The 12,654-nt window shown below is 40.8% G+C and overlaps 1 long non-coding RNA gene and 1 pseudogene across 4 annotated transcripts in view; both read left to right on the forward strand.

The window, feature by feature from the left end:
• Positions 1-12,654, forward strand: part of LOC308516060 — a 386,889-nt gene that overhangs the window by 267,441 nt on the left and 106,794 nt on the right. The gene's annotated exons all lie outside the window — the stretch shown is intronic.
• Positions 4,391-5,113, forward strand: LOC308517051 (actin-related protein 2/3 complex subunit 2-like; annotated as a pseudogene). The gene has a single exon. The product of its transcript is annotated as an actin-related protein 2/3 complex subunit 2-like (transcript).

Genomic DNA, 12,654 nt, shown 5'->3' on the forward strand with positions numbered 1-12,654 from the left:
TAAGGGTTTAAGTTTATATTGAATACTAGAGGCCTGGTGAATGAAATTTGTGCACTGGGCGGGGGTGGGGGGGTGGGGGTGGGGACGGGGAAGGTGTCCCTTAGCCCAGCCTGCACCCTCTCCAATCTGGGAACCCTCAGGGGATGTCCGACTGCTGGTTTAGGCCTGATCCCACAGAGATCGGGCCTAAAACAGCAGTCGGACATTCTTCTCACAATCTGGAACTGCTGGCTCCCAACCGCTCTTCTGCCTGCCTGCCTGATTGCTCCTAACTGCTTCTGCTTGCCAGCCTGATCACCCCCTAACCACTCCCCTGCCAGCCTAATTGATATCTAACTGCTCCCCTGCTGGCCCAATCACCCCCAGCTGCCCTCCCCTGCCAGCCATCTTGTGGCAGCCATCTTGGACCACATGGGGGCGGCCATCTTGTGTGATGGTGTGATGGTCAATTTTCATATTACCTCTTTACTATATAGGATAAGTATAGAGGGACCTCAGTGTAGTTTCTAAATAATTTGTTGGAAAACTGAAGCAATACAATCTCAGACTTTGACTTTGTCTTTTAACATCCAGCAGGTGATATATCATTCTTCCTTTTTGTATGCTTTTTACATTCTTCCATGTTTTCATCCAAATGATTGACATAGGACATTCACTTACATCCTATGGGGGAAAAAATAAATAAAGGTTTAAAAAGGTTAAGTATAACCTTAGTAAGAACAGTGGTTGGTATTAATTTTTGGATACACATTATCATCCTATATAATAAAAGCCTAATAGGCAAATTGTCAACTTGGGTGGTCACTTGACCTGGAGTTCAACTGAGAGACCAGTTCAACTGCTTGTTGTGATGTGCGTTGACCACCAGGGGATGGCGTGGAACATGGAGGGTGTTGGTGACACACTGCGACCTCTCACCAGCTATCTGGGGCGGGGGTGACTGGGACAGAGGTGTGGGGTGTCCTCCAAGCTTGCTCTCACTCCTGCTACCCTCCCCCAGGATGCCAGGGCTCACGTGCCGGGGAAGCCCCTGTACTCAGGTGTCAGGCACCAGTGAGGAGCCCGCCTCGCACCCATGCAGTGTCTTCTGGGTGAGTTGGACCACAGCCACCGTGACCACAGGGACTGGTCGGGCTCCCTGTGGGTTCACGCAAGAGCCAGTCTGCAAGGCCGGCCGGGAGAGAGCGTGCTGCCCCCCTGGCTTCCCTGTGGCACTGCTGTGTGGCCCAGAGGCCCATGCTGTGCCTTTGCCTGCGGTATGTGGCCATACTCACTGCATCTCTGTATGGGAACTTGGGTGCCATGACTCAGGTGGAGGAGGGTGTGTGGGGTCCTGGAGGCCCAGGTGCTGCCCAGGGCCCAGAGGAAATCTGGGACCTGCCCTTCCATACCAGACGCTCACACTTTGATTGCTGGCCAGGCTTAGGGGACTGCACCTATGCAGGAATTTCATGCACTGGGCCTCTAGTCTATATATATAAAAACCTAAGCGACCAGCTGACCGTTCGACCATTCAACCGTTTGACCAGTAGCTATGACATGGACTCACCACCAGGGGGCAGACGCTCAATGCACAGGCATGGAAACAGAACAGACTGATGAATTTCAGAGGGAAAGGGGGAGAAGGGAGGGCAGGAAGGGATTAACCAAAGATCTTACATGCATACTACAGGCCCAGTGCATGGATTCGTGCACTAGTGGGGGGGTCCCTCAGCCTGACCTGTGGGGATTGGGCTGAAACGGGTTGTCCGACATTCCCTGAGGGGTCCCAGATTGTGAGAGGGTGCAGGCCAGGCCAAAGGAGTCACTGGGTGTAAGAATCTGTGCATCAGGCCTCTAGTTTATTATAATTTAATTATTAATATCATCACCTTATGCATAGAACCTCTGAGTGCTAAGTAAATATTGCTGTCAAATTTTTTTGGTTAACCTCACTGGGAGATATTTTTTCCATTCATTTTTTCGAGAGAGTGGGATGGAGGGCAGAGAGGGAGGAAGGGAGAGAGAAACATCGATGTGAGAGAGATATGTCAATTGGTTGCCTCCTGTACTTGCCCCTGACCTGGGGTACGGAATGAACCTGCAACCCCAGGTATGTGCCCTTGACTGGGGAATTGAACCCGCCACCCTTCGGTGCACAAGCTGGCTCTAACCATTTAGCTACACCGGCCAGCGCTGATGTCAATGTTTGATGCAATGTTGTAGGACAGGAAGAGCATTGGAATATAATTTTTCTGATATTTGGCACAGGCAGTTAACACTCCTAGGGTCTAAGTTCCAAAAAACAAAATTAGACGTTGAGATGAGATGGTCTCTAAGGTCTCTTTGGCTTAACATTTTTTAGAATCTATGACTTTGTGTTCACTTCTGCTCTCATTGATCTCTCTTCCAAAAGAAAACCTAGTGTCTGGCAGCATCGGAGGGATAGAAACAGTATGTTTGTAAGCATTGGAAAGACTGTTGTAACGAAGGGGTTACTTTATTCACTCTGTTAAAAATAGCAATGTCTTAATTGTCAAGAAATGAACAAGGTGCATGAAAGGGACTCCTTGTTCTATATGATAAGTAGTTAAAAATCCCCAAAACCTGGATGATAGGATCCTATCCGTCCAGATATGGCTAAGGAGTGTGTTGGAACCGGGCTAGTAACTGTCCCACAGCTTTTATAATTTGAAGTAGTCTAAGTCAATCTTATTGTCATAATTAGACTAATGAATAGGCATTTGTTGTTTGTTTTCTATGTGCCGGCTCTTCCTTCCAGGATGACTTAGTGTTAAATCAGTATTATTATTCCCATTTTTGAGATAAGAAAACTGAGATTTAGGAGATGTGACTTCCCAGTGGTCACACATAGACTGGTAGATCCACTGTCCAGTTGTGTCTAACTGTATTTGACCACTGATCCTGGGTTGTTTCCACTGGGCTCATTACTATCAAGACCAGAGAATCTGCTGGAGTATGGTTTACAGGCTCAAGCTCTGCATGTGCTAAAACTCACTACCAGATCTCTTCAGTGTTATGACTTAATTAAATGTTGAATAATAATGAAGGCACACTTCTCTTGGAAGTGTGAACACACTGTTTACACCTGACAAAATCAACTCACTGTTATGTCTATCAAGGCACAAGAATGCAAATTGCAAAGTGCTAGACAAAGGCCTTTTCTATCATCTTATTCTTAAAATCAGGGGCAAGTAATAACAATAGTGTGAAATGAATATTTTTTCAATTGTACTTTTCCTTCCTAAAATAATCATGGAGCAACCTGATAATCATTTTTACAATATTTTTTTGCCTTTTTTTCCTTAGCAGATTTTAGTATTGAATGAGAAATACTGTAGTTTATTTTTTAAAATCATTTTATTTTCAAATATTTTAAATTATAGACATAACATTTTAGAATACAGACTTTTTTAAAGATTGATGACCCTATGATAATTTTTACCTTTGTTCCTAAAGTAGCTGCTTCAGAAAACCCGTTAAATATTTGGTCTGTTAAAATTAAATTATAATTTCAGTTGAAAATTTATTTTTCTATTACATATTTTGAATCAAGACTCAAGCCATGACTTGTTTTCTACTGAGTGAGCCTTCTAGAGCTGTGTTGTCCACTAGGGAAGTCACTACCCACATGAGGTTGTCAATTTAAAATAAAATATAACATTAAACAAAATTAAAAATTCAGTTTCTCAGTCAAAATAACTGCATTTTAAATACTAGCTACAGAGTCCTAGAGACTACTAGGTTGGAAAGTGTAGATGCATAGCATTTTTCTCATCCCCAAAGTCCTATTGGACAGTGATGATCTAGGGTCCTTTTAATTGTTTTTTTTAATTCTTTTATTTTTTTTATGATAATTAAAAAGTAATACTACTTTTTAGAGCAGAGTTGGGTTCATAGCAAAACTTAGGGGCAGGGCTTGTGGGTGAGGTGGTCCCACAAGCGGTTCAGGCATCGGGGGCCAGCCACCACCTTGATCCGGCTGGAGGTGAGCAACTGCATCGTCAAGGAGATGCTCATGCTCAAGCTTGAGAATGTGGCCGCCGGAAACAAACCAGAAGCAGCCCGAGTAACATTTGCAGATTTTGATGAGGTCCTCTATCATATTTTATTTATTTATTTAGTTATTTAAAACAATACATTTTATTGATTTTTTTTTCCAGAGAGGAAGGGAGATGGAGAGGGACAGAGAGTTAGAAACATCGATGAGAGAGAAACATCGATCAGCTGCCTCCTGCACACTCCCTACTGGGGATGTGCCCGCAACCAAGGTACATGCCCTTGACTGGAATCGAACCTGGGACCCTTCAGTCCACAGGCTGATGCTCTATCCACTGAGCCAAACCGGTTAGTGCCCTCTATCATATTTTAAATCCTAATGGAGACAAAAGTGATGGTCAGTATTTCTTTGAAATTCTACAAGGAACTTCAGGCACACGGTGCTGATGAGTTACTAAAGAGAGTGTATGGGAGCTTCTTGGTAAATCCAGAATCAGGATACAATGTCTCTTTGCTATATGACCATGAAACTCTGCCTGCACCCAAGGGTTCCAGGTGCATCAGGCTGGCATGTTGAAACGAAATTGCTTTGTCTCTGTTTTTGAGAAATACTTCCAGTTCCAAGAAGAGGGCAAGGAAGGAAAGAACAGGACAGTTATCCATTATAAGGGTGACGAGACCATGTATGTGGAGTCTAAAAAGGACAGAGTCATGGTAGTCTTCAGCACAGTGTTTAAGGTGACGGCGATGTGGTCTTTGGAAAGGTGTTCATGCGGGAGTTCAAAGAAGGACACAGGGCCAGCCATACGGCCCCACAGGTCCTCTTTAGCCTCTGGAGCTGAAAGACACCGATGCTGCTGTGGGTGACAACATTGACTACATTCCCTTCATGCTGTTCCTCGCCACACCAAGTCCAGCGCTCCAGACAACTCCATCAACTGATCACACGTTCCGGGACTACCTGCACTACCACATCAAGTGCTCTAAGACCTATATTCACACGTGTATGTGGGCAAAAACATCCGACTTCCTCAAGGTGCTGAACCGCGCATACCCAGATGCTGAGAAGAAAGAAATGAAAACCATTCCAGAGAAGACATTTTCATCCCGCTAACTCTTGGGAACAGGACGAGGAAGTGGCTGGCAACTGAAGGCTGGAACACTTGCTACAGGATAATTGTAGCTTTTAATGTTGCACCTTTTCAGGTTTTCAAGGGATTCTCCATTTTGCACACGTTTGGAAAATAATCTGCAGAAATGAGCTGAGCTTGCAAGGACTTGATAGTTCCCAAGAATTAAAAAGGAAAAAAGAAATCCACTTGATCAACTTAATTCCTTTTCTTTATCTTCCCGCCATCACTCCCCTTGCCTTCCACCCTCCTTCCAAGCTCTCTTGCTTTGCAATATGTTACTGGTAATGAGCTGCAGGATAATGCAATCTTAACTTGTTTTCTCCTGAGTATTTGGGTTCAAAACTCCTGTATCTAAAGAAATATGGTGGCGGTCATTAATAAAGAAAATCTTTCTATCTTAAAAAACAAACAAACAAAAAATACCCAAACAAACAAAGAAGAAAACTTAGGGGCAGGTATGGAGATTTCCTGTGCACCCTCTGCCCCACACATGCACAGCCACACCCATTCTCAACACTCACCATCACCCACAAGAGTGTGCCTTTGTTGCAATCAGTGAGCCTACCCTGACACATCATTATCACCCAAAGGCCATAGTTAATATTATTAGTAACTAGATGCCCGATGCACAAAATTTGTGCAAGAGTATGCCTTCCTTCCCCCAGCTGCTGGCACCGGCTTCCTTCTGGCACCTGGGACCTGGGCTTCCCTCGAAGCCCTGGTTTTGTCCAGAAGGTCGTCTGGAAGGACATCCAGAAGGATGTCTGGTCTAATTAGCATATTATGCTTTTATTAATATAGATTCTTAGTGTTGGGTGTTTTATGAGTTTGGACAAATGTATGATCATATGTGCCCATCATTATGGGATAAAGAGTATTTTCACTGCCCTAAAAATCCTCTGCATTCCACCTTTTCTCCCCTCCCCATCCCTCCAGTCACTGGCAACCTATGCTCTTTTTACTGTTTCCATAGTTTTGTCCTGTCTTTTCCAGAATGTTATAGTGCTGGAATCATATAGTATGTAACATTTGCAAATTAGCCTATTTCATTTAGTGATATGCATTAAAGTTTCCTCCATGTCTTTTCATGGCTTGACAGCTCATTTCTTTCTAGCCCTGAAAAGTAATCCATTGTCTGGACATACCACGATTTCATTATCCATTTTCCTACAGAAGGACATCTTGGTTGCTTCCAGGTTTTGACAATTTTGAATAAAGCTGCTATAAACATCTGTGTGCAGTTTTTTTGTATGGACATAAATTTTAAAACCCCTTTGGGTAAATATTAATGAGCACCCCTTCTGTACAGTAAAAGAAAGTTTAGGTTTATAAGAAACTTCCAAAGTGGCTGGACCATTTTGCACTCCCACTAGCAATGGTTGAAAGTTTCTGTTGCTTCACAGCCTTATCAGCAATTGGTGGTTCTGGATTTTGGCCATTTTAATAGATGTATAATGTTAATTCATTGCTTTCATTTATATTTCCTTCATGACAGATGATGTGGAGCATCTTTTCATATACTTATTTACTATCTGTTTACCCTCTTTGGAGAGCTGTCTTAAGTTTTAAATCATTTTGTATTTTTATTGTTGAGTTTTAAGAAGTGGGGTTTGTTTCTTTTTGGCATATTTTGGATAACAGTTCTTTACTGGTTATGTCTTTTGCAAATTTTTTTTCTCCCAGTCTGTGACTTGTTTTCTCATTCCCTTGACATTGTCTTTCATAGAGCAAATGTTTTTGAAGTCAAGCTTATTATTTCTTTCATGGATTGTGCCCTTGGTGTTGTGCCTAAGTATTTATTCCTGGACCCAAGGTCACCTAGATTTTCTCTTACCTCCTTATAGTTTTGTATTTTACATTTAGGTCTGTGATCCGTTTTGAGTTAATTTTTTGTGAAAGGTGTAAGATCTGTGTCTACATTTTCTTTTTCTTTTTTTGAATGTGGATGACCAGTTGTTCCAGCACCATTTGTTGAAAAGACTGTCTTTGCTTTATTGTATTGCCTTTTCTCCTTTGTCAAAGATCAGTTAACTATATTTATGGGAGTTTATTTCTGGACTCTATTCTGTTGCATTGATTTTTCTTTTCTTTTCTTTCAGTACCACACTGTCTTGATTACTGTAGCTTAATGGCAAGTCTTGAAGTGCGTAGTGATGATCTGCTTTTACTAATCTGTTTATTTGGATTAAGACAGCATGAATTAGGTTATTGCCATAAAAGGTAGCCAGATCTCAAAGCCAGTAGAGGTTCTGGTATGGATAGTGTGCTTTGTAAACTCTGAGAGAGAGAGTTCTAATTCCACATAGCCAGCTATGTATTATGTTGTTTGCTTTAATGCATGTAATAACGTTGGCCACTGTAATTTCACCTTGTTTCATAATTGGTATTCTAAATAACTGTAATTTTATTAAATCATTGTGCTGCTGGTTTTGATAGATTGTATCTTTGGTGAGTGGACCTGGTAAGGAGCAGCCACAGACTCAAACTAATTTGGTGTAAAACCCTAACACAGAGAGACTTAAGTTACAGAACTACTTGTTTATGTTCATTTTGTAGTCAAGAGATTGTCCTACAGAAATTCACTCCTGAAGGCCGCATGGAGTTCAGCAGACTGTCTGGTGGCTGTCTGTCCAAGTTCCTTGAGGCAAAGAAAAGAGACAACAGGTCTTTGTTCTTTGACAGCTTGATTGAATGTATTCAGTCCTGGGTTTTGAATAATTTTTTTAACTAGACATATTTTGCACAGTGAATAAAACTTCTTTGGTATGAAATTTAATCCTTATAGTATCTTCAGAATAATTTGAACACTTTTCAGATCTTCGTATCTATTGCCCAGCTCTGGGTAGGTGTCCAAATACCTTTACTATTTGAGAATAAAACTACTTTCTGATTTTTTAATCCTTGGTAACAGCTAGGAAGTATAGAAAACATCTGTTTAAAAAAAGATATGGAAGATTATTGGTTTTACTATTTCTCTTGACCTTGCTCCCTGCAAGCATACAAATTTGACTGATTTTCTCTAATTCTTATGTTTCTCATTTACTGATTAATGACTAAAACAATGTATAAAAATAATAGACAAATTATTACACATAATAATGCACAATTATCTCAATGGTAATTTTAAGAAATGGCTGGACAAGCAGACTTCCAAGAGCTTATATGAAAAGGAACATGAACTTGGAGAACAACTTGTTCTCAACCAGTGCTGGTTGTTCTTTAAAATTTTTTTGTGATCATAAACATCTTCACTTAAAATTATTTACTGTAGGTTAGCTTAATAAGATACTTTTTGCTTTATGAAGGTTTTGTTCTGATTTTGTTCTGTCCTTTTTTCCCCCACTAGTCCCATGCATAGTATAAGGGTGAAGGAAATGTTACTCACCTCTGGTGCCCTAGCAACCCGCCTCCTTTCAGAAATCTGTACTAGTATATGGAGAGGACTTAAAAGCAGAAAGGAGTGAGTGGGTGTGTTGGTGCCTTCAGTGATGTAATCTTAGCTTACTGTGTTTGGGAGCTTACAAGGGTGTCAGCTGTTTATCATCCTTCCACATTCTATCCAATTCAAACTGGTCAGGTTAACAGTTAGAAAGTTTCCATCGTCGATGAAGAGTGCGAGTGAAAGAATTGACCCAGCATATGGCTTCACAATATTGGCTATCCTAAACGTTTTTCTCTGCTTAAATAATAACCTCATCTCTTATGCGTGCCATGCTTGAAATTGTTTCTTTCTAAAGTGGCAGACTGTTTAGGTTGTATTTGTTTTACAATCTGGTTTGGTTTTAAGTAACTCAAATAATTTAGTTAATATAATTATTTCTATTCACCTTTGTGCATGGGCGTGTGTGTGTGTGTGTGTGTGTGTGTGTGTGTGTGTGTGAATGATTTACTTAGACTTGGCCTGGCCGGTGTTGCTCAGTGGTTGAGCATTGACCTATAAACCAGGAGGTCACAGTTCCATTCCAGGTTAGGGCACATGCCTTGATGCCCAGTAGAGGGTGTTCAGCAGGCAGCTGATCGATGATTCTCTCTAGTCATTGATATTTCTCTCTCTCTCTCCCTCTCCCTTACTCTCTGAAATAAAAAATAAAATAAAAGAGTACTTAGACTTGAATGGCAACTGAGCAATCTTTCTGGACTAAAAGGATGGGAAGTGTTTATTTTGCTGTATGGCGGTCCTAATGTGTTTGCCTCATTTGAAGGCTCAGAACCAGAATATAAAATCAGTGACACCGGCTTTCAAAGTAGCAGTTGGCCCATGTTAAGCTGGAATGCTTTCTTCATGTAAGGAGTTTAGAAGTAAATGAAGGGAGAGAGGCAAGAACAATATTGACTATTTATTATTAAAATAATACTGTCAAAATTCGAGATGCTTCTCATTCTGCATGAAAGGAAGCTGTGAGTACAAGGGGAAAAAGAAGATCATGCAAAACTCGAAATCCTTTGTAATTAGTCCCTGCTTGGTATTATGGATTTTGGAGAAAACAGTATGTATTTGTATTTTTCATTTCTACTTAACTTAATTTTATAATCTTCCATATTTGGCCAACTGCTTTCTGAGGACATATTGTACACATGTTCTGATGCTGTTTGAAGCCCCTGTGAGAGAAAAGAGTTGATTGAAAGCTTTCAGTTCTACTGAAGTGGGTGGCCAAAGAGCTGGGACTGAACAGCTGCCGTCCACCCATTGAACTTTTGTCATTTATGAATTATTTTCCATGCCATCTGGAGCAAGAATGGTGCCATGGTTTAGAGAAACTCTTTGTGGGGTGCATTCATATCCAGTGCTTATATAATTTGCTTATTACCACATTCTACTGAAGTTTTAAAACCTTTATTTGCTTGAAGGCTTAAGATGTAAATAAATATGAGTGATTTCTTTGAATGTCATATTAAAGACACTCCCTCCACCCCTACCAACATTTTCCCCTCCCTCTCTCCCTTCCAATGACTACATCCTGCCTGCTTTCAGCTCCAGTGGAAAATACATTAATCCCAGAGTCTCCATGAGGTTTCCTGTTTGATGACATAATCAGAAAATCCTCCTCACATTGCCCTTGGGGTTGCTGCCTGGATGTTATGTTGTCCTGGTGGGTGTAACTCAGCCATCAAAAAAAAAAAAATCAGCACAGGTCATAAACTCAGAGCCTGAAATGCATTTATATCATGCTAAAAGAAATAAAGCTGTGGGCATGTCTGCAGCATTAGTAGGGAATTTCATTAATGTGCAGATTCTAGCTAGCATTGAATGCATTAGCTGGTGACTTCTATACATATGGCATTAGCTGGTACAATGCCACCCGCAGGAGGTATTTGAACTGCTTCAGTGTAAGCTGTTAGACCACATTTTCTGGAAAAATACCGCAAACTAGATTTTGGTAGTATTGATTTAAGTTAGATTCTCACCCTCCCCACTGTATCTGTTTACCTAGTGAGTTTTGCCTTTGGTTTTTGACCAAAGGAAGCTGGGACAAAGAAACGTATTGGAAAGGGTAAGAAGTAGAAGAAGGGGTTACATTTTAAAATGAAAAAGCAAGATGGCATCTAACATGTAAAATGGTTTGTAAAAGTTCTGAAGTTAAGATATTGTGGGGCAAAAAACTTCAGTAGCTGTGAATTAGTTGGATAAGGAGAAACTGTGTTATAAAAGTTGATCCAAGAATATGATATTTAGATGCCAAAGGGCATGTACGGCTTCACAAGTTTAGAAATTATTGGCTTAGGCAATCGAACATATGCTCAAATATGGATTTTTCTTTCGTGATTTGGAGACTTTTTCATGTTTTTTTTGTTGTTGTTTTGGTAGGCTGCCATAACCCTCCATTTGGTTGACTTGGATCTGGTACCTCCTGCCTTGGATCTTGGAAGTCCAGGCTTGATTGGCATTTGATCAGGGTGAGAACTAAGAGCAGGCCCCTTGGCAGGATTTACAAGTTCTAGATGCAAGCTGCCTCCATGATTATTCCTCCTGTTGTTGTACTCTTATGTCTAGTTCAGGGGGTACTGGTAGGAGAAAGAAAAGATGTTTCCTGTTAGAGTTTCTTTGGAGGGAGTAAAAGAGGGAGAAGGGGGCTTTAGCCTCAGCCCCAGTGAGTTGAAAGCTCAGGAAGATGCCACCATTGGTACCTTTTTGTGTCAGAGATGTTATCGGGTTTTTTATATTATAACCTAAGCAACAATATACCTTTCACAGGTGCTACCCATGTGGTTGGGAGTCTGAACTACATAACACTAAATTGAAAAAGAAATGATATTCCTTTATGTCTATTGTGAACATTTTTGAATTTTATAACTCACTACTGGATGAACTTTAAATCTTATAATTCTGGATTTCAGGTTCTCGGATTTGTTTTCTTATGTAATGGCTGCATGTCCAAACCATGAACATATAGTTCATTTAAACATCGTATGGCTTGTATAAGAATAATGGTTCCATCTATCTCTGCCAGGTGGAAAAGGATCTTCTATCACATCTGATGGGCGAATCACTTTTTATACTGATAACATCTCTTCCAAATGTCATCCTATTTGAGTACAATTGATGACAGAGAACCCACTACTTTCCTAAGTCCATTTAGTCTTTGGATACTTCACATGTTTATATTGGTCAGAAATCTGTCAAGTTTCCATTTATGGCGACTTTGTACTATACCCACTTAGTTAAACTAAAACTATAATTTGCAGAATCCCTTTCTCACACAATTCCCTTGTGTAGTCCTTGGCTAATTTGGGGCACAAGAGAAATGTGTGCAATGTGTTGGAGGCAGAAGGGAAGGGCCAGCCTGTTTTCATGCTCTGAAGATTGGAGTAGGGAGCCAGGCACTTTGCAGCTCACATGTATTATCATTTATCTCTGGGCCCCAGGGCAGGTGTGGGGCTGCCCTTGGGTCTCCCCTCCTCCATCTCCTGTACATCTCTGTTGGATTCTCCAGGTCCTGGACAAAGTGTGCAGATTTGCAGTAAAGGCACCTTTCCCACCTCATCACCCATGATGTGGTTGGTGAGAGACATGTTTTCCTTTTTCACCTCCCTTCATATCTGGCTCCTCTTCTCAATGGCTCACCTGCTTGAACTATAGCAATTTCTGGCCAAACAACAGACACAGCTCCTACAATTGGTATAACAATGAACTCCTTTAATAAATTTTTTCACATATTACCCACAGTGATATACGTCACTTCCTTAACAAAATCTAATAAATTATTGGTCTATTTCTCCCCCCTCATGACATACATAGTTTAACTTGTGACATATATTTGAAGATAGCTGTTGGTCTCTTATCTTTCCTAGTCATTGTTGCCATTTCTCTAATTTAACAGCTATCATTTCTTCTAGTATTCTTGATAGAAGAAATATGATTTCTTCTTCCTTCAACATTGTGATAAATGCTTTCTAGTTATCCTCTATCCCTCTTACAATTTACCCAAAAGGTTGAATGCTGTTGCCCAGGAAGATTGTGACCAACGGAGTGAAGGGGGTAACTAATTCTTTTTACTCTAGATATGAAATGTAACTTGGATTA

The sequence above is a fragment of the Myotis nattereri genome (assembly GCF_964212035.1).
Source record: "Myotis nattereri genome assembly, chromosome: 3".
NCBI lineage: Eukaryota > Metazoa > Chordata > Mammalia > Chiroptera > Vespertilionidae > Myotis > Myotis nattereri.